Here is a 26,663-nt window from a genome sequence, read left to right as displayed (position 1 = left end):
ATTCCAGGAATTCGAAACACTTAAACTGGTAAGGCAGTTGACTGTACAAAGTTTAGTAACTAACAATAGTTTATGCAGCAGGATTGTGTTTTTGATTCTGGCCAAGTCTCTGACGTCACACCAAGTCGTCACGTGTTTCCTAGTTAGTCAGCTTGGTCACGTGATTAGTTTGCTTATCTCAGTCACGTTGACTACAAACGCAACGTTTCAGTGCAGTTATAAAGTGCATCTGTTGCGAAATACCACGTCACTAGGCCAATATAAACAATCGCTTTCGCCTGCCTTGACATACATACTTGTGCGGTTTTCAAGTTCACTTCCTCGGTAGTTTTCTCCAAATTTTCACGAGACATGTAAGTATTCACATATGAACTTGTTTACTGCTATATTGCTAATATATGATCGGCAGATGTTTAGATATATCAGCTGACCTACTCTAAAGTTTTATTTACTAGTTTTATTCATGTAAATTTGAATATTCAATATACTGTATACAGTTAGTAAGTTAGTATAAGTTAGTAAAGCCACGCTTGACTTAGTATTTGATTATTTACTTTATCTTTCGTATCCACAATTATATTAGATGACACAGTTAGTGACAACATGAGTGTGTTTACATGTATTGACCATGTGATAAATGTAAATGTAGTTGCACATAAAGATTAACTCAACTTTTAACCCTAAAAGTGATACATTTCTGTCACAGTCTACTACTTTTGTTGGAATTTAGGCATGGTTCAAAGATGAGTTTTTAAAACCTAACCAGATTCTTTACATAAGATATGTGTGGGGAGCAAACTTAAAAAATTAAAAAAGAAAATCTTGCACACTTTATATTCATTACAAATATAAAAACCACACCGAAATGCGTTACGAGAAAACGTTAGAGAATAAAGAAATAGTTTTGTATGAGTTCTGAGTTCAATAATTTATTTTATATCCTTAGGATATTATAATATATGACCAAAGAAATTTTTTACCAGTGACATTTAGGCCTAAATCTAAGTCCTTTTGAGGAGACCAGTGGTTTTAGCGATTTTTTATACTTTCCATTTCTCCCAATAAGTAACGTAATTCATTATGTCAAATTATATCCCAAAGTTAAAGTTTTAATAATATTTTAAAATTAAACTATTTAGACATGTTGCCTGACACATTTTAACTTTAATAAATGTCATTTGATTATCTGATTTATGACGTCAAGCCAGCTAATGAAATCCCTTAATTGCTTCAGGTTATTATTAATGACACTCTATCTACAATCGCAGACGTAAATATGAAATTGCAGCTTTACTACGGTATGGCTATAAAATCTGTCACATAATCTGATTCTAGAATTTATGATACTGTCAACTTCAGCCTTGTGATTAGGATAATAAACTAACAACATTACAGTGGATTATACAATGTTTAATTACTACAAAATCAGGGGTTTTTTATATCAGTAAAATAACTATCTAACCCTGTAGTGTTCATAAACCCATGTTACCAAATCAAGTAGGTATAAACATGTTAACATTTCATTGAAACAAGATAGAGAAAAGTACCTAGATACAACAAATACTTAAACGCTAATTATAATACAAAACAACATAAGTTATGCTGTGTATGATTGTTATGTTACATATAAAACACGTTGTTTTAACACTTTTAAATTGTAATCTTTTAAAAGATTTGTTGTATAACAATGGCAGTAATACTTTGTATAAAACATTTCCATGAAGCTTTAAACAACTCAATAAAGCTGCAAAGCCGTCAGTCAATATATAAATTACACGCGGTTTATTTGCTCAGCCCCATGTGCACAGTCGTTTATTCAGTTATATCCAGTTTTTACGATTGAATTCTTAATTAAAACAATGTATTATTTTTTTCTGATTCATTCGATCCATTTAATGTGTCGAATTTACCACAAACATTTTATCTACACCAGTTCACCCCCACTTTACAATATATTAATCAATCTTTAAACACACTTTATCGAAAATTATTGTTCAGGTAAATCAATTTGGTACACGTGATGGCGTTACCCAATTTAGAGACCAACGGTGATTTAAATTTGAATATTTAGTAATATTTCAAAAGTTAAGTATTTACTTCAAAACAAATTAGTATTAAAATCAGTATTTTAAAACACTGACTATTGGACAGTTACTGACTGAGTTTCGTGAAAAACTGACTGTATTCTTTACATGCAATACCATATTTGAAATCCCTCTATATACTCCAAAATTTAATAAATGTCATAAATACGATAATTGTACATGATTACAAACACAAATGGTCACAGTTTCATAATCATTTAGTATTTTCCACTCCCGAACTATATATAAGGTAAAATTAGATGTTTATTTACAGGAGGTAACATGTAGTGTATGGTGCTACACGTTCTATAAGACTTATTAAAAATTATTAGGAGGTTTGTGGTAACCTCTTAGCTTAATCTCTTTTATACAATTTGTGAAGTAATCCTTCAGGCAATGCACAAAATATGATGCAAGGTATATAATTAATGTAACAAAATGTTCGTCAAGTAATTACAGTAGCATGTGTTGTGTAGCATGGGTCTACAGTCCACCACTAGAGTTATCCGAGGCGGTCGTGCCGTGGAGACAGTTTACTGGCATTACATGAAGGACAAAACTGGCCTACAGAGGATCTTCAAACACCGCAGCACGTTCGTGTATCCTAAGAGAATGGTGCCTAAAATGCCCAATGTCGCCGACCAGGCCTTCAGTAAAATTAAATGAACGGTAAGCAGAATAACTATACATTCCTTACGAAACTAAGGGATACTGATAGTCAATGTTGTTTTAGTCGTGTATTCCTCTCCCCTCTGAAAGGGTGTCGTGCTGTTTCAGCGCGTGCTCGTACAGCGCAGTGCTTGTACAGAGCAGCTCTCTTGGGGTCTCTATTTCCAGGAAGGACCTGGCACTCACACGTCCAAATGTAGTCCCTAGATTAAGCTGCGGTAATACTTTGAAGTACGAATATTCCAACCCAGAATACCTGCCGGCAGGAGGGTGACAAAGGGGTCGGTGCACTTACAGTCATTTGGAATTTCCAGCTTCTTGCTTCTTTACAAGATTCAAAGTCCAAGCTAGGGATTGCAAGTACAAATATTCGTTATTCGGCTATGGCTTGTGAATTTATCTGAATCACTTAAATAATATTAAAGCGGTCTCCACAGCTCCAGCATACTTGGCGAATTTGACAACAAAAGCTCATAAAAGGTAGTTTTAACACCTCCAAAGCTAAAAATGCAGAAGAATGTTGAACCATAGATAAAACACAGTCCTTGTGTTGGTTAGTCTGTGGTTGAACAATGCGACACGTATTATTGACTCTCACAAGCAGCATTGAATATCAATTGCACGTCTGGATCCTTACAAACTGCGATTTTGGTGCTGGGGTTATCAGGGTTTATACGGCAATTCATAAATTATGAGAAAGCCCAAAGCCAGTACCGCTAGTTTACTGAAGTACAGAACAGGCAGGAAGACAGACGGATGGAGGGGCGTTCCAATTAGACTGCACGTACACGAACACGATATTCCACCATTTTCTGCTGCACCGCACAAGCACGCCTGTACGAGCACGTAATCCCTGAAAGTACCTATTGATTACATAACGTAACTCTACTCCCCTGGTGGTAATATATCGCTATTCTCTCCAGAGATTGGCTACGATGTATCACCAATATAATGATAATCCGTGCCACAAGTAAGAAACAATGTAAGTTTTAAAAGGCTTTTACAAAGCCATTGTATATCCACTGTTCCTCTGAGACCTATCCATTTTAATTCGATAACTCGATTTATGGTTTCGATCCAAACCATTTATTGTTGTTCCAAATTAAATTCTAATGTTTTATTACCCAGTGTAACATGTTCTCTCTTATGTGAGTTTGTTATAAGTCTTTTGTGTAGTTTTACTTTTAAACATAGTAATGAATATAAGCTAAATAAAAAATGTATTACATTTAAAATAAACATGTATCCTAAAATCCACAAACAATGAAATCATGAAACACTATAATGGTTCCAAACAAGAATGTATTTCATTTTAGGACAATCAGTCACACATAAAAGAGAATATGTTTAAGGATAAATGTGCAGGAAGAAAATTGCATCCTTCCTTCAATCGTGTAGAATTTACCAATTGAAGTAATGGAGAAAATGCTCTTTAAACTACTGTATTTGCAAGGTAGCCTCTTAGTTTCATGGATTCATTCTACTTAAATGCTGTTAAATGAATTGATATGTTACTGCAATCATATATATTAATATGATACTATCTGGATGTTACAGGTCCGGTTACCAATGCTGGCTGGCTTCTTCCTCCGGATTTAATGAGACTGGTGTATTCGTAACCTGTATGTGTCCTTTTAACCTAATGTAATATAATATTTATTTATTTTATTTGTAACTAATTTGTTTTTGATATTTGTTTTCTTTGTTAATATAGTTTTAATAACTCACATTGGTGTCCTTATTACACCCAACCCTACATTAGAATACATATAAACCTTGTAAACATAAAAACTACTATCAAAGTTAGTAATTAATAGAAGTTTATTAATTAAATTTTAACTTTTATCCTCAATAATTAGCACAATAGAAAACTCGTATTTTCTTTTAAAATATAAAAGTTTACTTTTTACTGTCTAAGTTGAATGGTGAGACAACATAAAAACTTGAATAGTGAATGAATCCATCTATAAGTATTATTTAGTATGTTTTATAATGTATAATATTTTAATGAGCTTCTTGGCAAACGCGCCACTGTCCATACCTCGATATGTAAGCTTGTTTGTTTGATATTTATTGGACCTTACATTATTACTTTGAACTCAAAACTACAAAAATATTCCTCTTTGAAAAAGATTTCCGATTAATCTAACGTCAAAGCGTGCTTTGTAATTCAAAGCCAGGAGCAGCTAAGAGCCCTTCTGACCTAGTGACTGGAGTAATTTAAACTTCTCGAATAGCTCTCAGCGTTATGTCTGAGTGAAATGTTGAAACCAATGTATACTTATCAAGAATTTGCCATTCAATGGGCCGATCTTACATTCGCTCCTCAGGTTTTTTTAGGTCATGGTGAATTCACTGACGTGTTCGGAAATTTGTTATATCCAAAGAAGTAATCATTTGTATGCATCTTCTCAGGATAAATGACTACAATTTACGAGTACCTAATAATTAAATGTTTTTAAAATCATATAATCATATGTTTAAAAAATACATACTTTAGTTTTTTTTCCCTAACAGTACATTATTTAATAGTTTATAAATATAAATTTGAATTGTCCGTGGAATTATAGTATTCACAATTACTACAATAACGTTACAATTTCTTTCGGGTTTGGATTAATAAAAGGCACGATGATTTTGTATTTTACACTCATTTTGGCAAATTTCCCGATAGGGAATCCATTATATGTATTTTGGATCTTCTTAATTACCATTATTAGACAACCTTTTACTTCTCTTATCGCATAGCCTAAAGGTTTTTTTTCGTTTTCTGAAGCTAAAATTCCTTCTCCGGGCCACTGATACTCCTGTGACTACGATAGTTTAGCTCACCTAAAACTTAAATCAACCATCCGTTTGCATAAATTTGTCTGAACTTCTATTGCTGCCTTGAGTATACATATGCATGCTCTGCTGACAATGAATGGGCTTGAGTTTCATGTCACCTGTAGCAGTTTTTCCTTGGTTATCATAAAAAGCTTTATTGATTGTTCCTTGTGTGGGTGTTCAGCAAATGTGCGTGTGTGTTGCACTCTTGTAAATATCTTTAAAACCCCTCAATGAGATTTTAATAGCTTTATTTTAAGATACGATTTTATAATTTAATATAATTTAAATTCTAGACCATACGTATAGAATATCCAAATTAAGTTATTTTATATTATTTTATGTCTATCTGTCTGTACGAATCAAACTCAAAAACTAATGAACCGATTTGCCTCACATTTTACATAAAGCAACGGGTCCGGGGATTTGTACCGAGCTATTCCCGCTTTGATGTTGAGAATAAAAATAAATTAAATGTAAAGAATCATTGACTATTCACCCAGGCAACGTTAGGGCGACATAGCTCTTTCTTACAATTAGCCCGTACGTAAGCATGATTTAAATATTTTAATAAATTAATGTATTAACAATAGAACAAAATGGAAGTCATTAGTACAGAATCTTTTAACTATATAACTATAGAAAATTAAATACTTTCTAAATTTTAATACACAGCCGTCAGCGATCAACCATGCGTGCAAGTATCAGGGGAAGGGAGATCAAGCTATGCCTGGTGATGTTTAATTGCCACCAGGCATGCTCACTCGGTCCCCTGGTACTAATTTATAAAACGCCTAGCATATGTTATACATAACCTTACAAATATTTTGTGTATTGCTGTACAAATCTCTTATACGATGGTTTTAAGTATAACTTGAGTTAATCAGTTAATGAACATCATTGACAAAGCAAAGTTATAGGGGTGTATTGTTGTTTAAAAGAAGGATAGCAGTCTGAGATATCTCCACCTCGATGACTATAAATGAGTGACATTGTTCCGTAACACACTTATATTGTACAAACCAGACCAACTAACTAAATACTGGTTCTACATAATGTACTGTATAATGCTCCCGGTTGGTGAATCAAGCTCACTGCTTAGTTTTATTAAATTACAAGTTCGTTTTTATCTTTTGTTGCTACGTGTAGTATTAAATTTTTGCTAAAAACGATTCTGGTGTTAGTATTTAAATGCAATGTCATTACTCAGACTATATCTGCGTTCACTAGAATTGTTGGTAGGCCTATTGATAATTATAATATTTTCAATAACGTTCCAAATCTAAAATACTCCCAACACAATATTTTAGCTAGTTGGCATATTAGATGCCACTTTAAACAAAACTCGCCTTTGGGGAATTTCAGAACTTTAGTTCTATAATATAAGTGGGTAAGAGGGTATATTCCCAAAGTCCAAAGACCCAACAATCAGAATGAGGTATTACGAGGGGGTTGGAGTGAATATAGGTGAATGATGTAATGGAGCAAAATGTACACTCTAAAAGGTTGTATACAAAACATTAGTTAAGATTCATATTATCTTACGTTTGTGTACTTTTAAATTGAAGGGAACCTTCAAAATCGGGATATTTTACTGAAATCATCCCCCCCCCTTATTTTAAGGGCAAAGTAGGGTGAGAAAAATCCTATGATTAATCGAACTTCTATTTGCCTAATTGAATTTTCACTAAAATATCTCCATTCAAATTTCATATTTATTCCCTATTTAAATAACATTAGTTTAACGAGTATTTCCCTATAACAATAACATGGAAATTTAAAATTATTTAGTAAGTGTTTTAGCGAATCTCCCTATAGGGAAGTAGCTATTGCCGTATGAGGCACGGTAAGACCAGAGCCCGGGACGTATTTACTTTTGATTGTGATTTCTCCAAACCTAAAGGTTTAAAACACTATATATATATATATATATATATATATATATACATATATATATACCTAAAAAAGGTATTGAATCATATACATGTGTCACATATACACATGTGTCATATGTGTCAATTTGTTTACGGCCCATGCTAGAAAAACTAAACTCTGCACACCTTTATGGCATGCGTGAGGACCTCATTTTGAAGGTCCTGATAAAAGATAACTAACAACGCAAATTAGGGCTCTCTATCTTAACCCAGTAAAAAATGGCACTCAATAAAGATTTTCAGAGATGAAATTTAACTTACAGCTTTCCAAGTCTGCAGCCCCCTGTTGTTGTAACGGCTCACACTAGAAAAACTAAGCCCTGCACACCTTTATGGCATGTTATGAAGTACTTTTTTAAGCCTAATTGCTACTTGGTTCGCAAACCCAAAATGGGGGATTTTGGGGGAAACTCAAAAATTTGAAATGTCAAGCCCCATCAAATGACCCCTCATTTTTAAGGTCCTAAATAAAAGAAAACTAACAACGCAAACTAGAGGTCCCTATCTTAACACAGTAAAATATGGCAGCCATTGATGTTACGTAAGGAAAATTTTAAGTCAATTCTGATTCCTAAGCATTTCAATTGACTGCCATATTTTACTGGGTTAATATAGACCCCTAGTTTGCGTTGACCTTAATAGGACCTTCAAAATGAGGGGTCACTCGATGGGTGTTACCATTTGAAACTTTTGAGTTTCCCCCAAAATCCCCCATTTTGGGGATGTACACGAAGTTGCGGTGATGCCCAAAAGTACTTCATAACATGCCAAAAAGGTGTGCAGAGTTTAGTTTTTCTAGTATGGGCCATTAAAAAGTTGACAGGGAGTCTCCAGACTTTTTGTTAACGCTTTATATACATATATTGAGGTATTAAGGTCTAGTTCTTACTGTGAGACCTAGAAATTTATTAAATCAAGTTTCTTGATATCTGAGTGTTTAAAAGTTGTAGTTTTTTACAACAATTTATAATTTTGAACACCATTTGTATAGGTATTGGGTTTTAGATCTTCTAAATTAAATACAAAAATATAAACATTAATACTTATAATTTTTGGTAAGCCCATGTTTATATTTATTTGTTAAATAAAGGTCCCGTTTTATGAAGATCCTCTGAAAATGCTTTCTTGGTCTGGAAAGGAGATCCAACCCCATTCAAACCGGCTAATTAGTTTTACTTAGACAAAGACGTTCGTTATTGTCAATTCTTCAAACTTCATTACGTTGAGATTCATCCCTGAGGAAGGTTCTAAGTTCGTTTCAAGTTTCATAGCTATCATGATGGTAATCATCGTCATAATTAATTGGTCCAAACAGTTCCAAATATGTATGCATTGAAATACTTTAATTTGTCTTAAGCTTAAAAATAAACTTATATACTGTTTGTTTTTTTACCAGATAATCCATTGTTTGCCATTTAACGCTAAAAGAAAAATTTGTGGTTTTCGCAAGCTTGATGATTTTTATGTTGTTGTTTGATTATGCGTTATGTCTATGCTGTAATAAGCATAGTAATTCCATAACTATAAAACGCATTTACCCTGTTGTTCATTTTTAAATACAGTTTAATTTTTAGACGATAGTATATTTTTTATGCGTCGATAACAGTTGCATTGAAACAGCAACGCCGAAGAAAGTTTATATTCTAAAGTGAATACGAATGCAGATTAAATGTTGAATGGAATGGGATGATTTGCATAAGTAGGTATTTGTACTGGCCAGCTAAATATTTATCAGGTAAATCTAAATTCAATACCAATTATTAATTTTGGCTGGATATAGTTAAGAATCAAAAAGCTTGATTTACTCAGGATCTCGGGATTCAACCAATGACTTTAACTTGACACACCTGTTTCAATGACCGAGAATTATCATCTCAAATACCAATAATAAGAAAACATACGTAGTAAAAGTAAATATCCCACCACAAATATTATCAACAATTTCTTGAACCTCAATGTCAAACAAACGTAGAGTTTCACAGGACAAAACTATAAAAAAATAATGTCTATAGGTCTGAATAATGTATAAGTGGCCGTGTGGTTATAGCACAGAATAAATATTATATAATAACGTGTAGAAATAAGAGTTGTCAACTCTATTTAGTGGCCGCAGTTATGATCCCAAGCGAGATTGCAATATATTTGACCCAGATTACATTTAGGCTTTCTATCACCATTGCTTGTCTAACAAAAGGACGATGAAACTGACATTGTAATTCCACAATATGTGTTAAACATGTTGTTATTGTTATTGTCTATGGGTTGTGTTTTACTTTCTGTATATTTTGTTGCTGTCATTGCAACGTATACTATTGTGCGTGACTCACCCGAGGATGTTATTAAATCCCGTACGCTAGACCCTCGGCCTTGTGGCGTAATATGTCATGGTTCAAAGTCCTTACTAGTTATTTCACCGTAATACAAAAAGATATTACAAATAACACAAAGTGTTATTTAAAAATAGTTTTCACCCGTTTTACAAGGTTTCAATATCTTTGAGTGTCTTGAACTTAAATCCCGTATCTAGCTTTCAAAACTTTACTTCAGCAAGCAGTGGGTAAACATCCTGCTACTTTCACCCTAATACGGTAGGCAGAACGTAATGAAATATAGATGGAGATCAAAGCCTCACTTCCACATTGTACTGTTGCTGTTTTACTCAATAATAACAAGAATTTCACTGTGTAAGCCATGATGTAACTATTGCATAACTGTTAACCAGCTCAAGTACTCGCACAAAGGATCCTAAACACCAGTGAGGTTATTGACGGGGATTGAAAGACGCAAAACCAATTACAGCCCTGTTGACAAGGCCCGGACGATGGAATGAAACCAGGAAATTGACAATCGATGAAACAGTTCTGGCCCTTGAGGAGAAAACAACCCCTCCATCGGTCTTTTATGCTCACACGTTGATCTTAGAGTAAGTTCTGATACACATACGTAATGGAATTAAAAATAGCTAGTGTTTAATATTTTAAAACTAACTTACCATTCCAAATAGAATTGATGTACATATATTATTTACTAGCTGTGTGCCCGTTCTACGCACGGGGATCTTATAGTAGTCAGTTGAAACCTTCTTATATTAAGATTAAGAACAGCAATTAGTTTGCATATTTGCAGATATGCTGGCAAAACTATTATATATAAACCTTCGCAAATACAGTATCTGACAGTTCAAGCCAAAATAAATGCTTCGCAATTAAATGTCACCCGGATCGTGTTGGTCCATATGTCCAATGATTAAACTTAAAAATGTTTTATAGATCCATGAAGCGTAGCCCTAAAGTAGGCCTATAATTAAGTTACTTTCCACATCGGTTAACTTAAACGTATTTAAAGTACTACCTCAACCTCACCATTTAACACTTTATTCCGGTTGACATTTTCAGTATCAAAGGTGCTCTTGTCCATTCCGTGAAACACTGAGAAATAAGGACATTAATGCGTTACCAACATACAACAAAACAACACAATACAACAATCCAACAAAGGCCACGAACTATTGATACATAAACAATATAAAGGCGTAAACAATTCATGATGGTTTGCCCAACAAATGTTTTACTCAAATAGGTTATCATTTTCTTAGCATACCGGGTAAGCTAAGAATTGGAATCCAGGCAGAAAAAGCAAAACTTATACAGAGTTAAGACATCACTTAAATTGAATACGGACGGCTCTAATAAATAAGGTGCAACACCAACGATATCTAATTTGTAAACTACCGGTTCTAAGGAAAAGAACCAGTACCTACGTAAGAACCTACCTAAGAATTACAGTAAATCGGACCAATTAAATACATTAATATCTAGTCCCGAGGTTATTGATCTCTTGCTTTTGGATTTTCTCGTAAAAAGTTATAGCGTAAACTTATCGGTGTCAGTTTGAAAAAGAAGCTCAACCTTACCCAAACAACTTTTTGTTATTTAATAGATTACGCATTCTCTAAACAATGATTAGTATATCTATTAACATTAGAAGGAAATGTGACGAAAATCACACAATTTTGGGGGTTTGGTCATTTGTAATTTTATTTTTTAAGTAGGTAGGCCATGTATTCTATGGAAAAGTACCGGTATCAAGGATCGTCATCAAAAAGGTTGTTATGAATAAATATGTAGGCTTACGTTCCCAAGATATGAGCTATGGGCCTATTGGCTGTATGGTCCAGCGATTGCATCACACGGTGAGTAGAAACAGAAAGTGACACATTGGAAAAGCGAGTTTAGCACTTCCTCTGAAACCTCTGTTACAATCACCCACTGCAGTTGTGATTTTTTACTTTACACTTTACACAATCACCATTGAAGCGCCGTCAATGAGTGGAAACCTTTTTTGTAAGCTATTGGCGACGATCATTTCAGTGTCACAGCCCTATACAACACTGATTCAAGGTCTTCTTCTTTCTGGTTGTCAAAACTCAAGAAACATTTTATACTCAAAGAATTTCTGGTTCCGATTTGGACGATGTATAGTTATTTAATTTCATTTACGGTTACACTATTAGACTATATTATTGCACTTGCGATTAATTAAATCCGTTATGTAAGAAAAACGTTTTTAATCTCACTTGGTTGGGATTTGCTTTCAAAACGTGATTCGAAATAGTTGCGGTATTTGTAAACAACATTTGTAAACATGTCATTGACAGCTAGAAAAAATAATCTTGATCCGAACAGCTGTTCGTTATTTCATAGACGATTATGTGATAAAAATTGAACGAAAATTTGACAAAAATCGCACAAAACTGCAATTTTGAACGTCCGTAATTTTATTTACAAAGTAGTGAGGCTATATTTAAATCACTAAAGACACTCTCGCCAATCCAGTGAATACATTAAAATGACTTGGATTTTGATATGTACTCTGGTTTTCACGGAGAAGATTGCGTAAAATGCCATCTTGAGTGTTACAGACAAAGGGACAGACAGACAGACAGACAGACAGAAATTGAGATAAGACTCGTTTCTGCTTCTTTAATGTATAAAACGTAAAAATAACCTAAAAGTATATAATTCTGAGCAATGTACAGACAAAACTCTAATTTTATTTATATAGAATATTGTGTACAGAATTGAAACATAACGATTTTGTGTTAAAATAAAATATTCTTTACACACTCATGTCAGTAACGTCTTTTATACTCCAATCACACACGTTGTGTCACAGAATTAAAGATAATAAAGAAAATTAAGGTATTTTTTGTGGTAGAGCCAATTATACTATGATGTTAATCCGAATTTTTCTTTTTAAGGAAAGTTAAATTAATGTAAAAGTATTGTTCCCAGGAGATGTATTATTATTTCAATTTACAAATCTGTTAAGGGCGGGCTTACATTTTTTAGGATAAAATGTATCTAGATGCGTTACAAATTCCCTCGAGGCCCACAGTTAGCTAACTGCCCTTAACGTGCATTAACTTAATTAATTACTGGTTATCGATAAAAAAACCAGCAGAATTTAAATTTGTATTATAAACACACACTCCTCATAATGCATTGAAAAACTCGAATACTATATTGCAAATTAGAAATGGCTTGGCAATCGTACAATTGTCTTTTGTAAAATATTTAGTCGAATTAAAAGGTGTTTAAAGATTTTAGTCGTTGCAAACATACTTAACTGTTTGATCTATTTTGTTTGGCATAAGACTAAGCTTTGCTATGGAGTATCTTAGAACATTGTTAAGTAAACAAAATTTCAATCGAAATCCTTCTGGATATTTTTGTGCAAATGTGATGATTCCGTTATTTTATAGGTTTTGATAAACAAATTTCATTAAAAATCAAAATTTAATAAAAATGAAAAAAGCTCTTGAATGTACCGTGATTTAGGGCTCACATACCTAATTTGATCAAAATCTAACTACAGGAGTGGTGTGTAGCTCTGTACACACACACAAACTTTATGATAGAACAACAACAACACCAATATAATAGGAAATAATATGCTCTAGTAGAATATTGTTATCTGGAAGGCAAGGCGAATGTTATTGCCTGGAGTGAACGTTTACTATTCAAAAGTGATTAACTCTTTTTAAATATCCATTTCATGTAAGAATAGTTTTTACAATATGATCGTAAATTAAAATTTTACAAAAACATACGTCACTATAGTAAAAGGAGCATGATTTTGTTCAGATGCCTAAAACTACGACAAAAATAAAGTTTCAAAAAATGCAGAGATGATCATGTGTTTGACACAAAACTTGTACAATGTTTTGTTTGTACATGAAATGTCAGCAATGCATATTCGTTACGAGGAAATGATAAAGAATGTTCCCGCATCACAGTGACTGCAGACTGTAGAGTTGATATGTTGGCAGCCAATATACTTCCTCTGTACGAGTAGTCTATATGTTGCTTCGTTATGAATTATTGTTTCTTTTCATAGAGCTGTATAGGCTATTAATATTTTTACTGTTAAATCATTCGAGGAAGGAACATTGTACCTCATGTTTCTGTATCGTATAACATGTATAAAGTTAAAACGTAATTCGAACTTTCGATAAAAACGAAAGTCGCACGCATCAACCGCATACTTGAATGAAAGCTCTTTATGAGAAATCTCCCCGAACAATATTAGTGTTTTATAAACCCCGCCTCGATAATCCTTCACCTTAATAGTTCAAGGGTTCTATTTAATCATGTTACAAATACTGAATATGCGTCAGCTCATATTCGGTCAATTTTACTTATACAAGTAAAATAATTTACTTTTACTTACTTTTAGTCTTCCACTCTTTTAATTCTGTATGTATGAATCTTCTAATTATTTACATATTAGTTTAGTTTTCTACACTTTAAAACACAGAGATTGTTGTTGCATAACAAACGTCGTAAAATTACGTGAAACAATAAATATTTAGTTTATAATGAGCCTTATGTCCAAAATGGTAAACTAATTAATCCCAGCTGGTTCATCTGTAAATTATTTTACATCATACTACACATAAACAGGTACATTCCCATACGTATTTATAGGCTGGAAAGTTGCCCTTTACCATTCCTAAATACGGAAAAGTAACATTATGTACTTTTACCGTACACTTAAAAACCCCATGCACTTTAAGTCAGCTGAAAAAATAAACATCTAACTGCAACGGCCTTTTTTATCTCTGTAAAATAAAAATATTATAATTTATAAATTGTGTTATGCATTTAAAATTTACACAATTCCACATTCCTAATTCCTAATTATTATAACATTTCCTAATTATTCTGTGTATTATAATGTAAAGCATCGTACGTTACTCACCTGGTAGGCTTTAAAACACTCGCACGAAAATACATTAATACAATTGATTTACACCAAGAAGAAGCACCTAATCATAGAGCAATTCGCATTGGACGAGGCGGTGAAAAGTCACGATATCTCGTCTGCTTTCTCTTCCCTGTGCGAAGCACACGCAGAACTAGCTAATTAACGGGCGAAAATAATTTGGAACTACAACGGTTTTATTTGTGTAAAAGTTACTTATACATATGATCACTGGTTTGAAGAACTTATTTGATCTTATTTACCCTCAGGTCGCAGCAATATATAAGTAAAACCTCTTTCAAACCACTATAATACTAAAAAGGTGTCGGTCTGATCTTCCACCACTTGAAATTAATACACTAATAATTATTACTGATAGTAAATACACTTTTTGATGGTTTGAAACTGGACCCGGCTGTCCCCTGATAATTGGGATTTTAATCAATGGTTTTGACTAATGAAAAAGCAGAAACAAAGCTACACAAGACATCTCACTCCATTCTACACTCGTGCTTCATTCATATTTGGGATAACATAGTCACATAGGTAGCGTACCGTATCCATCTCTTGATAATGTATTTATTAGTGGTTGAGCTTTGTAATCTGGCTATATTACGCATTTCAAATAACTAAATCTATTATGATTCGAGTTATTGGTAATACTCGTATGTTGCATTTGAATTTAATAAGGTTATCAAAATCAATGGACTATTTATTATGGATTTTAAAATACAAAATAAGTACCCCAACTCAAATTTTATGTGACAAAACGTAATGGCATACGTTAAAGCACGAGGAGCTAGTTAAACGCTACATCTTGAAGCTGCTGAGTTTGAGCTTAGAAAGCCTTTAACCTTAGGTAAACCTATGTGTCATATGACCCTGAGCCATTAATTCTTGTACTTTTACATGACGAAAACTGGTGTGCTTGGACTTTAAAATCATGATTTCATGAAACTACTTCACTTTTTTTCTCACACTAATTTCGTAATATTTTATCTTTAAAGTTTTGGATTTCCGATAAAGTGTTTAGTACAGTAACACAAAATGTACTCTGTGTGTGTAATAATCCTACTCTACACTTAATATTTGAAATACTTTCTTTTGGTGTTTAGACGGTATTTACTTAAACCATTTCAAGTAATACGCTAGAACCTATCACTCCCCAGATACGATACAGCTTAATGCAAATATAGTGTTTTGGGCTGGAGCTGTGTTTCATTAACGTGGGATCAGCCATATATTATCTCTCCATTGTAGAAATATCCCGAGGGACTTTACACATCCCGAGTTCAACGCACAGAATCATTGCGATATTTTTTTGAATTGAGATTGATAAATGAGGGGGTTTGTTAAGAGTATCGTGCACGCATTATCATTGCCCAAATATATGTTCTGTAAACTGTTGAGAAATGTTTGTAGTGGTATTGTTCACTTCACATTCCAAAATATATGTTATTTCATTTCCACCTTGTAGTCAACATAAAGATTAAAAGGCATAACTGTAATTTGAAATCAAATTTTTTTTTAAACTTCTATTATATTTTATTTAAAAATGTATTTGCAAATTTATTTTAGAAACCAGCAGAAATTAATTTTAAACAAAACGCCTTTTTATATTTTCCCTTGAAAACTCCAGTTCTGGGTGTATTCAAAGTACGATATTTCATTCGATTATTCTAAAACATGTATGTTCCACATCTTATTCTGAGTAAACTTCCTTGTAGTTTACCCCTTACTCGATATTTTGGGTACTTTTGAAACGATGAAACTGCCCCGCTCATTAAAGAGGTTTAAGAAGGGTCGCCTCACCATACCAGAAACGCTGAAATTGCCCCGAGCGCACGACTAGGTACTAGGTAGCCGCTACGGGTATGGGGGAAAAGGGAATTATTATTGTCCCTGTGTTCTGTCAGTGCCTGCAGTCTTCTAATAACTACCATTAATTTAAGGAATTACTAGCTTATAAACTACCGCTTCGTTGGTCTTTAAAAACAAAACAATAGTGATACAATCTGTAGAAATTCGCAAACCCAACCATATTTACACTTACAGAAATAAACTAAAGATAAAAATAAGAGAGGATAAATGATGTAAATGACTAGCTATTTACTTTAGAAAATAAGTTTTAAAACATGTAAAGTATGCTACCGCTTGTTAATGAGTGGGACGCTATTTTTTTACGATAATGATACAAAGGAGAAATTTAAAGTACCGGTAATTGATTCAATATAATTTTGTATTCAAATTTCTCTACCAGAATATTTTATTTCAGTATTATGTGTTTAAATTTAACCTCAATCAAGCATGCAAGCATGTCAGGTTTTGTTTCTACCATTCAGTGTAATACAATCGGTAGTATTGTAATAAGGGGCTAGATATTGTTTCTGTATTCCTAAGGATCATTATATAGACCTGTGTAAATTAGTATTATAGATACTTTATATTTATTGAGTATTTGTTTATGCCACGTTAATCTTGTATAAAGAAGTTGAATTTGGACTGTTGACTTTTATAAACAATAGCTGTAATGGTGTATACAGTTGTTTTGCTGTATAATCTTGAAACAAATAGTGTTTTTATTTTTATTTTATTTCTAACTATTTAAACTAATAAAATAACATATTAAGCATGTATTTTTGTGTAATATATGTTACTGCCGAAAATAATAATTGATATGAGTTTAGTGTAAATGAAGCTAGGTGTGGGATTGTAAGATATCTTGAATATGTTTCACTTTAGTGCATTTTTAAGATTCCTTTTGTTATATTGTACTAGCTGACCCGGCGAACTTCGTATCGCCTAAGTTATAGGTTTCCCCTAAGACAGACCGATGGAAAGAAAGTACCGTTACGTTTAATTTTCAAGATGATCTCGTTCGCATCGCTCAATCACGTCCTGGTTGAAGTTCGTTCGCTACGCTCACTCACCTTTGGGTTGGAGCTCGTTCGCTACGCTCACTCACCTTTAGGTTGGAGCTCGTTCGCTGCGCTCACTTGCCTTCAGGTTAGCTCGTTCACTACGCTCACTCGCCTCCAGGTTGAAGTTCGTTCGCTACGCTCACTCACCTTTTGGTTGCAAATTAGCTGTTGTCATAAATGTAAAAGAAATAATAGTGCTGCGCCCTGTTGGTAATCCTTGTAACTTCAATGCTATTGAACATCATAGAACAGAACCAACTTGTTTAATTGAAACAGCTGTTAAGATTCATTAATTCCATTTCTCATAAGGTTAACATGGGAAACTCCAGAGCCACTGGGGCGGAGCCCTTTTAAGAATTTCGAAACGGGAAATAGTTTACGTCCGATTCGCATACCTACAGAATTTACACACCAAATTTCATAACGATCGGTGAAGTCGTTCCGGAGGAGTTTGCAGACAAACACTGTGACACGAGAATTTTATATATTAGATTTATAATAGACAGAAATCTCAACCCTGGGAAACCACATGTAAATTAAGAATTATCAAACAATATTACTTGTTAAACTTTGTTTTTTGAAAACACTTAATCAAATTATTTAATATTAATTTGGTAGGGGTTATTTTGTAAGTAGAACTCTCCCTACAGTTCTTAACCGATTTTGACGTTTTTGGTGTGATTTCAAGAGCTCACTCTGAAGTTGTACAGTATGCTAAAAGCTGCGTGCAACCCTCGGGTCGCGCCTCTGACTCAAAGCAGGTGGTCGAGCATCCGGCGTAATTTCTGAGGTATCCTTAAATAATGGCCAAGATTATTTTAAGTTCCTAAGTTTAAACCACTATTATGTCACTACATTATTTGTAAAGCTCAACGAAGCGGTAGTTTATAAGCTACAAATCTAACAATAACAAACAATTAACAATTAGTTTATAATTGCTAAACGCTGTTCGTCGGTACATGAAGAGAAAAGATTCATCATATCTACTTCAACTGCTTGTGATATTGGTACAGAGACAATTGTGACTTGGCTTGGCAGGAAAAGCAGTCTACGGCAGTTTTAGAGGACTGAAGTGACTGACAGGACACAGGGACCAAAATAATTCCCATTTATCCCCAGTCCCGTAGCGACTACCTGGCCGGGCGCTCGGGGCAATTTCAGCATTTCTAGTCTTGCGAAGCGACCCTTGCTAATCCTCTTAAATGAGCGGGGCAGTTTCATCGTTTCAAAAGTACCCAAAACTTCGGGGCAGTTTCAGTACGCCCAATTTGGTTTATCCATAGGGGACTACAAAACTACCTACTAAATTATTGTGAACCAGCCAAAATCTATATACTATCTTTGGTAACATATTTTTATATCTTTGGTACTGTTGACTTAAAACAAGATAACGTAACAGTACCAAAAACATACAAGTAATGAACCATTCTTATACAAGTTTTGTTAAAAATTGAGTACCAGTACGCAATGTCTATTCGCCGCGGTGCTAGAGAAATTGCGATATGATTGAAGGCTCGGCGACAAGCTGAAGTAAACTTTGTAAGCTATGTTTTTCATTAACACAATTTTACGATAGAAAGAATCTAAGATTATAAGAGGTCAAGAGAGGTAAACAATTAATTAAGTAATTAGATTTTGAATAATAATGCAGTAGTGTTTTATCTTCAATTCCATTTAGATAGCTATGAATTGAAAAAAAACGCAGCCATTTTTGCACGACTTTCACAAATATCCAAGCAAAAAAGCTTCTAGGTCAACCTAAATAAAGGAATAAATACCCTACTGAGCGCTGGGGTTGGTGCTGTTGGGAGTGGTGAAGAGTGGGGAGAGCGAGGTTAGATGTATCTTATGTCTCTATTGTTGGAGAATCCTGTGTGGCATTTTGTAGTTTTCCCTTTAAAATACCTTATATCTTTAAAACAACAAATAATTAGCACTATAACCTCTCTATAAACCAACCCTTATATTACATAATTGCATAAACAGTATTCGTATTGTGTATAATATATGTGGTTTAGTTAATGATCAAGTATACACTTGGAGCGGGGGAATATTGTTTTAGGAATATATGCGTTTACTGGTTTATAATGCGTCGTACATTTTGACTTTGTTATGAAAGTAACAAAGTTTCTGTTTTCAGTGCTCTAAAAGTCTCCTCTGTTGGAATAGAATATATGTTTGAAAAATACGGAATTTTAAGTCTTTTGCTATACCAGTTTTAATAAGCAAATTTCAAGGTACGAAACTAAATTTAATGTTATATAGAAGAAAGATCAACTAGGAAATAATATATAGACCCCCTGTAGGCATATTTCTTGTATAACTAAAATATTTTATATACACAAAGAGACCAGTGCAAAATTTGTGCATTTTAATAGGGTTTAAAACTTGTTCCCCAGTCAAAACAAAATTGCAATGTCCTTTTACCTTCCATAAATTATGTTTGTTTGTTGAAGTCAGGGGGAATTTTTTTCCAATTTTAGATCTATAACAAGAATAAGAAAGGTATTATAACAAAAAGAGCATACCTCAACCAAGTTACAATTATCAATAAAAGTAGCATATCTTCTATTTTTATATACTGTATAATCACTAAGCCAATTTGTGTAAACAGAACTCCTCCCTCATTTTTAGACCGATTTTGATGATTAAAGTGTCACAAAAATGGCCCTGATCTGTAGTTTTGCAAAGTGTTTGTTTTCAATTTTTGAAATCTTTATTATTTTGGCAAGGTATACCATCAAAGTTGGGTTTTCTCCCATAACGTAAACATGGGGGAATTTAAATATTTAATTGGAATCTTTGTCTCCACTAATTTGAGAGAACGGCTAGGCGTAGAAAGTTGGTAGTGGTTTCAAAAGAAAGGTCTCGGTTTGTAGATGAGCCATCAAAAGAAAAACGAAGTAAATTCCCTTAAGCCGGGTTTTCCTAGGCGCGGAAGCGGAGAGCGGAGAGCGAAACGCGGAGAACGGACTCCTCTTGTCTTAGGTAGTATAATTTTACTGTTTTCCTAGAAGCGGAGCGGAACGCCATGTAAATCGCTTTTCCACTCTCCACGCTCGGGCCTCCACGCTCCTTTTCCTCGTCTAGGAATTCCCGGCTTTTCCGCGTCTAGGAAAACAGTAACATTAAAAGACCAAAGGAGTCCGCTCTCCGCGTTCCTCTCTTTGCTCTCCGCTTCCTCGCCTAGGAAAACCCAGCTTTAGGGCTCTGCCCCAGAAGCCTTCAAAGTTCCCTTCCCAGATTTGTTTACATTATTTTCATATGGATAATTATTCACTGCTTTTTAATGAAACAGCTGTTAATATTTAAATTGTATTTTAAACAACACATATTATAGGGAGTTACTGAGTTTGTCAAAAAGAAGTATTTGCAATGTAATTTTCTGATTTTAAAATTTATTTTTCCTACAGTCACCCGACAAAGTTGGCTTCCTTGTACTGTTTATAGTACAGAAAGCTGCTAATTGCTGCATATTTATATTTTGCCGTACGGTTTATACTTTGCCGTACGGTTTATACTTTGCCGCACATCAGGATTCCAACGAAACAACACAAAACAGCGTGGTTCCATTATGCACGTAATCCGTGTACGCTTGGAAATAGGTTGGCAACACTTAAAGATAATTATACTATGAGCAGCTGATTGACTATTATAACTACGATTTAACCTGTCATTTCGTGTTTATAGTTTCGGTATTTCTGAACTTTCTGGACTTTTCTTTTAAACGTTTTTAAAACCTTCCTACGATCTTAATAAACAAGAAAATACCTTTTAAGCATTTTTTTTAGGCGCGGAAACCACTTCAAATTACAAAAACATACTGAACTATATTCTCAAAACGCGGAGCACATTTCTTGCCGAGGAAAAATAGCGGAGTGATATGGACCGCGGGTACTACTTTCTCTAGGGCACCATTTGTGTTGCCAGCTGATAAAACGTGTTGTATAGTGTTTGAAAGACTAATTATTTATATGCTTTATAGTGACTGTAGGAAAAATATAATGTGTAACACGAGTGAAAAAGGCCTTTGCTGCACTCGAGATCATTCCACACTCGCCTGCGGCTCGTGCGTAAACATTGCTCCCGTGTGCAGAAAAGTGCCACTTTCACCACTAGTTACACAAATAACTATTGTACTGCATTATCACATGTTTTGCAATATAACGTCCAATCGCGAAATCATTGTAAAATCTTAATATTACAGTAACTCTTAAAATGATTTCTTATCGAATTATCTTATATCTATTGTACAGGTTGCTGTCTGCCTTTTTGACCACTTTTGCCGATATTTTGTTATATTATTGAAGACAGATCATCAGAGGTTCATGAGATTATTCTCATACATGATTTCAATTATTGAAAAATATTTCGATTGTGTAATACAAAAAAAATAATACAAGTGCAGAAGGGCACGTTGCCCATATGAGCGGTGCCCATATTTGTTAAATTAATAGTGGTTTACAGCAACTGGAATAATTTCATCAATCTGCAAAATTGCAATTTATTGCAGACTTTTTAGAGAGGTTACTCCGATGTTTTCATTCAGCTTAGTGAAAACACAATAGAGACTTTCAATGTTATTAAACTAACGAAAAGGGTTGTACATGTTTACTAGCGCTGCTGGGCAACAAAAACCATGTTATTCATCTCTAAAAGAAATTTCTCAAAGTGCACTGGTAATTTATTCAGATTAACATAAACAAAATGCCCAAACTCGATACTACAAAAAGTTCAGGACAGAGCCATTTTAATGCGCTTGTATTGTGACATTTATTAATTCGGCTTATATTTCTCTCAACCAACGGATTATTCATCTGTAGAAGAAGTTCATTGTGCTGTTATCGTGTCTAAAACATCCAAACACAGAAACCTTGCCTAAAATAGTACCTAAACCTTGACTGACGTTTTGCATAGGCCTATTACGGACCTTGTTCCACTTGGTTGGCCTTAAGTGAGATTGTGAAAATAACACTACACTTCGACTGTAAAACAAATTTCACAGAGAGTAATTACCATTTAAGCAGTTGCTGTCATGACAGAAAAGTCGTGTTCCTTTTGAACTAGATATCCTCGTCCTTTCTAAGATACGTTGATTAACAGCAATGAATGTAAACGACACTATTAACGTAACAATTTACAGTATTTGCTTTTTGGAAATGCAGCATTGCTTTGTCATTTGCATTATGTGTTGCCAATAAAGCCGCATGACCATATAAACGAGGTCCCTCATTTCAAGAATAAAAACCAGCTTCACTACAAGTATATTCCACTACACCTAACATTCTAAAGATATGATATTGAACTTTATGTAATTGATAAGGCTGAGACAAATAACATCCGTATGTCATGGAATCAAAGTTATGCAAAAAAAATATTATTGGTAAATTTAGAGGGTTTTTCATTGGCACAGAAGTATGGTATGATGACCGACGTGACGAAGGAAAACTAAAACTTACACAGCTTTAAGGTGGGCCTTCCTTTAAGTAAGAACGTGCCTTCTCAACAAATGATATTTTTCTAAAATAAAAACACAGATTTAATCTGCATAACACTAATGAAAGAAGTGTGTACCGCAAAAGATCCACCAATATGATTTCAATACTATTTCAAGATTCTCCCAAAAGCAGTGGTAGAACATTATAGCTTTGGTAGATGTGTAACTATTTCATACCGCAAATTCAAAGAACCAAATTGTCCAACCCCAGTGCAAACGCAAAGCACGTGTATGACTGCAATAAGCACGTTACACTTATACGCCAACCCCGTGCGAAGGACGGATGGTTATAAATCTTAGTTCATTGATTCACTCAAATTATCTTACGGTCTCTTAAGTCTTTGCTCTTTCCGTGTATAAAAACAAAAACTATCTAACTTCAACTTTAGGCCAAGGAGTGCCACCTTTCCAACTGGAACCTAGTTTGCCTTACGGTGATGTGTTGACTAATTATATGTGAATAAAATTGTACGTACATTGATAAAAAAGAGTATATTGTTTTACTTTTTGACACCTGAAAACAGTTAATCTTATTCTAAATGACCACCCATACCATCAAACATGAATGTTATAGCTCTCACCGTTGTGAAACGTATTACACTCAATGAGATATTTTAAAAACAGTCGAAGTTATCTTTGTTGGTAGCAAGTTATGGTATTTAGGTTACTTTATTGATCTCATTCTACTAAGTACTAGCCCCCGGTGCACGTTGCTGCGCTAACAACTATTATTTTAAATGGTAATTTGTTCTTTACGATAAATAATAAAAGTGCTTACCAAAAACAAAACTGAATATTTATTTTACTTAATTGCCAGTGGATAAACAATGTTTTTTTGATTTTTTCTAATCATGACCTATACAGAATGTTGTGATTATTCAAACCTACAAAACAGTTGCTGAAAGTAAACATTTGCTTTTAAATTATTTTTATTTGTAAACATTGTAGTTCCAAAAGTCTGACATTGGACCCCTTAAAACCCTCTGGGGTGGAGTCCTTTTGACGAATCTGCACCGACCTTCACACAAACCATCCTTGAATAATGCTTATAATGCCTGAAAGTTTTATTACAACCTGTCTAGCTATTTCGGAGTCAATAGGGTATATACATACATACATACATACATACATAAATACATACTTTCTCTTTTATAGATATAGATATATTGGCCCATGCTATTAAGTTACTTTGTTTATTGTTAGTGCTTAGACAAATAATTTTACAAAACCTAATACTGAACTTAATGTTTTATATTGAGGTATTTCTACTGAACTTCACACACTAACAATAGCTACTTTTTAGTGATATTAAATTCAGTTATAAATTCCCTCGGACCACTTACAAGTGTCACTGCAGCCTGAACTTGTATTATGGGTTGACATAATTGCATCCATATCTACTAATCGTAAACATCGATTAGTCATCAACTTAAACTCGACACACGGTAATAACACTGATGATGAGGGGGGATAAGTTCTAAGAAATTTAATTTTAAGGTGCTCTCAACGGCTCTTAAAGCTATTACTAAAAATAAGAGAAGGTTGTTGAATGTGTACAACAACAAATATAACCACCATACATAACTATACCTATAACCAGAACATGATCATATTTAACTGTCAATATTCCATGCCTATAATATAGCCTTCGTACTGATATGAATTTCATAAAAGTAAGTAACGTTGCATAATATACTCAAGACTAAACATTAAAACATGATAGAATTAATCCCTGAGGGCGTTTAAGGATTTTCAGCATGGAGCTCAGTATAATGTCATCGTTAAAAGCCCTTCTTACATTATTTTGCTCATAAGACCGTGTTTTAACTATTTCATTTTACTTTCAACCGTTAAGTATATCACATTTTTAACAGCTATCATGAGGCTCTTTAGATAAGTTCAGATCACCTTTGTAGTGTTGGTCCTGTTAAATAGGTTACATTTCATGTACGTACAAGTAGGCTTATGATGAATTAACTAAATTAACAATCACTAACTTAGTGTATACAAATGTTATAACATATATCCATTTACAATAATTGTAAAAATCTTCAGTTCTTTGATTATCATTTCAAATAAATGTTCATAATCTATTTATTTCTGTTTAATATCTTCATCTTTTTACACAAGCACATATGTTAGTCTGTACAACATCTAATCTATATCTATACGATTATATAAAAATCTAATGGTGTCTGTCTGTATGTGTATTACTAGTGGGAGCAAAAACTACTAAGCCGACTGGGCTTAAATTTTACAATAATTTACCTACCATACCAAGAATTGTAATAAGACTATTCACACTTCGATACTGGCCGTGGGTTTTGCCCCTTTGGCTTTAAAAGTTCTGAGGTGAGGATTTTAAAAGTAAATATTGATTGGTCTCCATGGCTGCAATGGGAACACTCGCAATGTTTACATTTGCTTTGACATTTTAATGTAAACAAGAAGAACGGCCAAATTGCATATTTCACAATTTCAGACAGCTGATCCAAAGGAATTGAATATAATACAACCATTTAGTTTTTTAGTGGTAGGTTTATTTAATCCAAAACTTTATCATAAGATTATTTATTCTAAAACTATGTCAATCTTACTAATATTATAAATCTGAAAGTTTGTGAGTTTGTATGTGTGTTTGTGTGTGTGTTTGTGTGTGTGTGTGTTGCTCAATCACGCATAAACTACTGGACGGATTGGGCTGAAATTTGGCATGATGATAGCTCACATTCCCGATTAACATTAAAGCATATTCTTATCTCAAAAATCCTTTCGGGCTCCGCCCCAGTGGCTCTGTAGTTCCCCATGTTAACCTTATGATTTTTTTCATATTTAAAAGGAATTAATGAATCTTAACAGCTGTTTCAATTAAACAAGTTGGTTCTGTTCTATGATGTTCAATAGTATAAAAGTTACAAGGATTACCAACAGGGTGCAGCACTATTATTTTTTTTTTAATTTATGACAACAGCTAATTTTCAACCAAAAGGTGAGTGAGCTTAGCAAACGAACTTCAACCTGGAGGCGAGTTAGCGTAGCGAACGAGCTCCAACCTAAAGGTGAGTGAGCGTAGCGAACTAACTTCAACCAGGACCTGAATGAGCAATGCGAATACTTATGAAGTTAAACGGGGCAAAGCCCGCGAGTACAGCTAGTGATTTATAAATTAAAAAAGATTCTATAACTGCTGTATCAACTCAGGCTCTACTTTAGATTTTTTTAAAGTTTCTAAGTTATGAAAATAATGTTATCAATATATTTTCATGGAAGCAATATGTAAATTATTATGTATAGAGGTTTTGTTTCAATTTGGAGGCATTTCTTTATAAATTCAAAGTGCTTAGCATGTGTTGGATTATTTTAACATAGCTTGCAATTCACACTTACTTTTTCTAAAATCGATTAAATGTCTGTCAGTATGTTTACTTAATGGTTAGTGTGGAAATGTAAAGGAATTGACTTAAAA

General features: G+C 33.8%; 1 long non-coding RNA gene across 1 annotated transcript; it reads left to right on the top strand.

Moving 5' to 3' along the window:
• The first annotated feature begins 202 nt into the window (after positions 1 to 202).
• LOC128982777 (uncharacterized) lies at positions 203 to 4,480 on the top strand. The gene is made up of 3 exons (XR_008489727.1): positions 203 to 353; positions 2,561 to 2,753; positions 4,311 to 4,480. It is a non-coding gene; the product is annotated as an uncharacterized LOC128982777 (long non-coding RNA).
• The last annotated feature ends 22,183 nt before the right edge of the window (positions 4,481 to 26,663 follow it).

Source organism: Macrosteles quadrilineatus, unplaced genomic scaffold, assembly GCF_028750875.1.
Source record: "Macrosteles quadrilineatus isolate MER2022 unplaced genomic scaffold, UCM_ALF_1.0 Scaffold_1__1_contigs__length_201487025, whole genome shotgun sequence".
NCBI classification, from domain to species: Eukaryota; Metazoa; Arthropoda; class Insecta; order Hemiptera; family Cicadellidae; genus Macrosteles; species Macrosteles quadrilineatus.
Note: the sequence above shows the minus strand (reverse complement) of the source record. Positions and strands in the feature narration are given on the sequence as shown.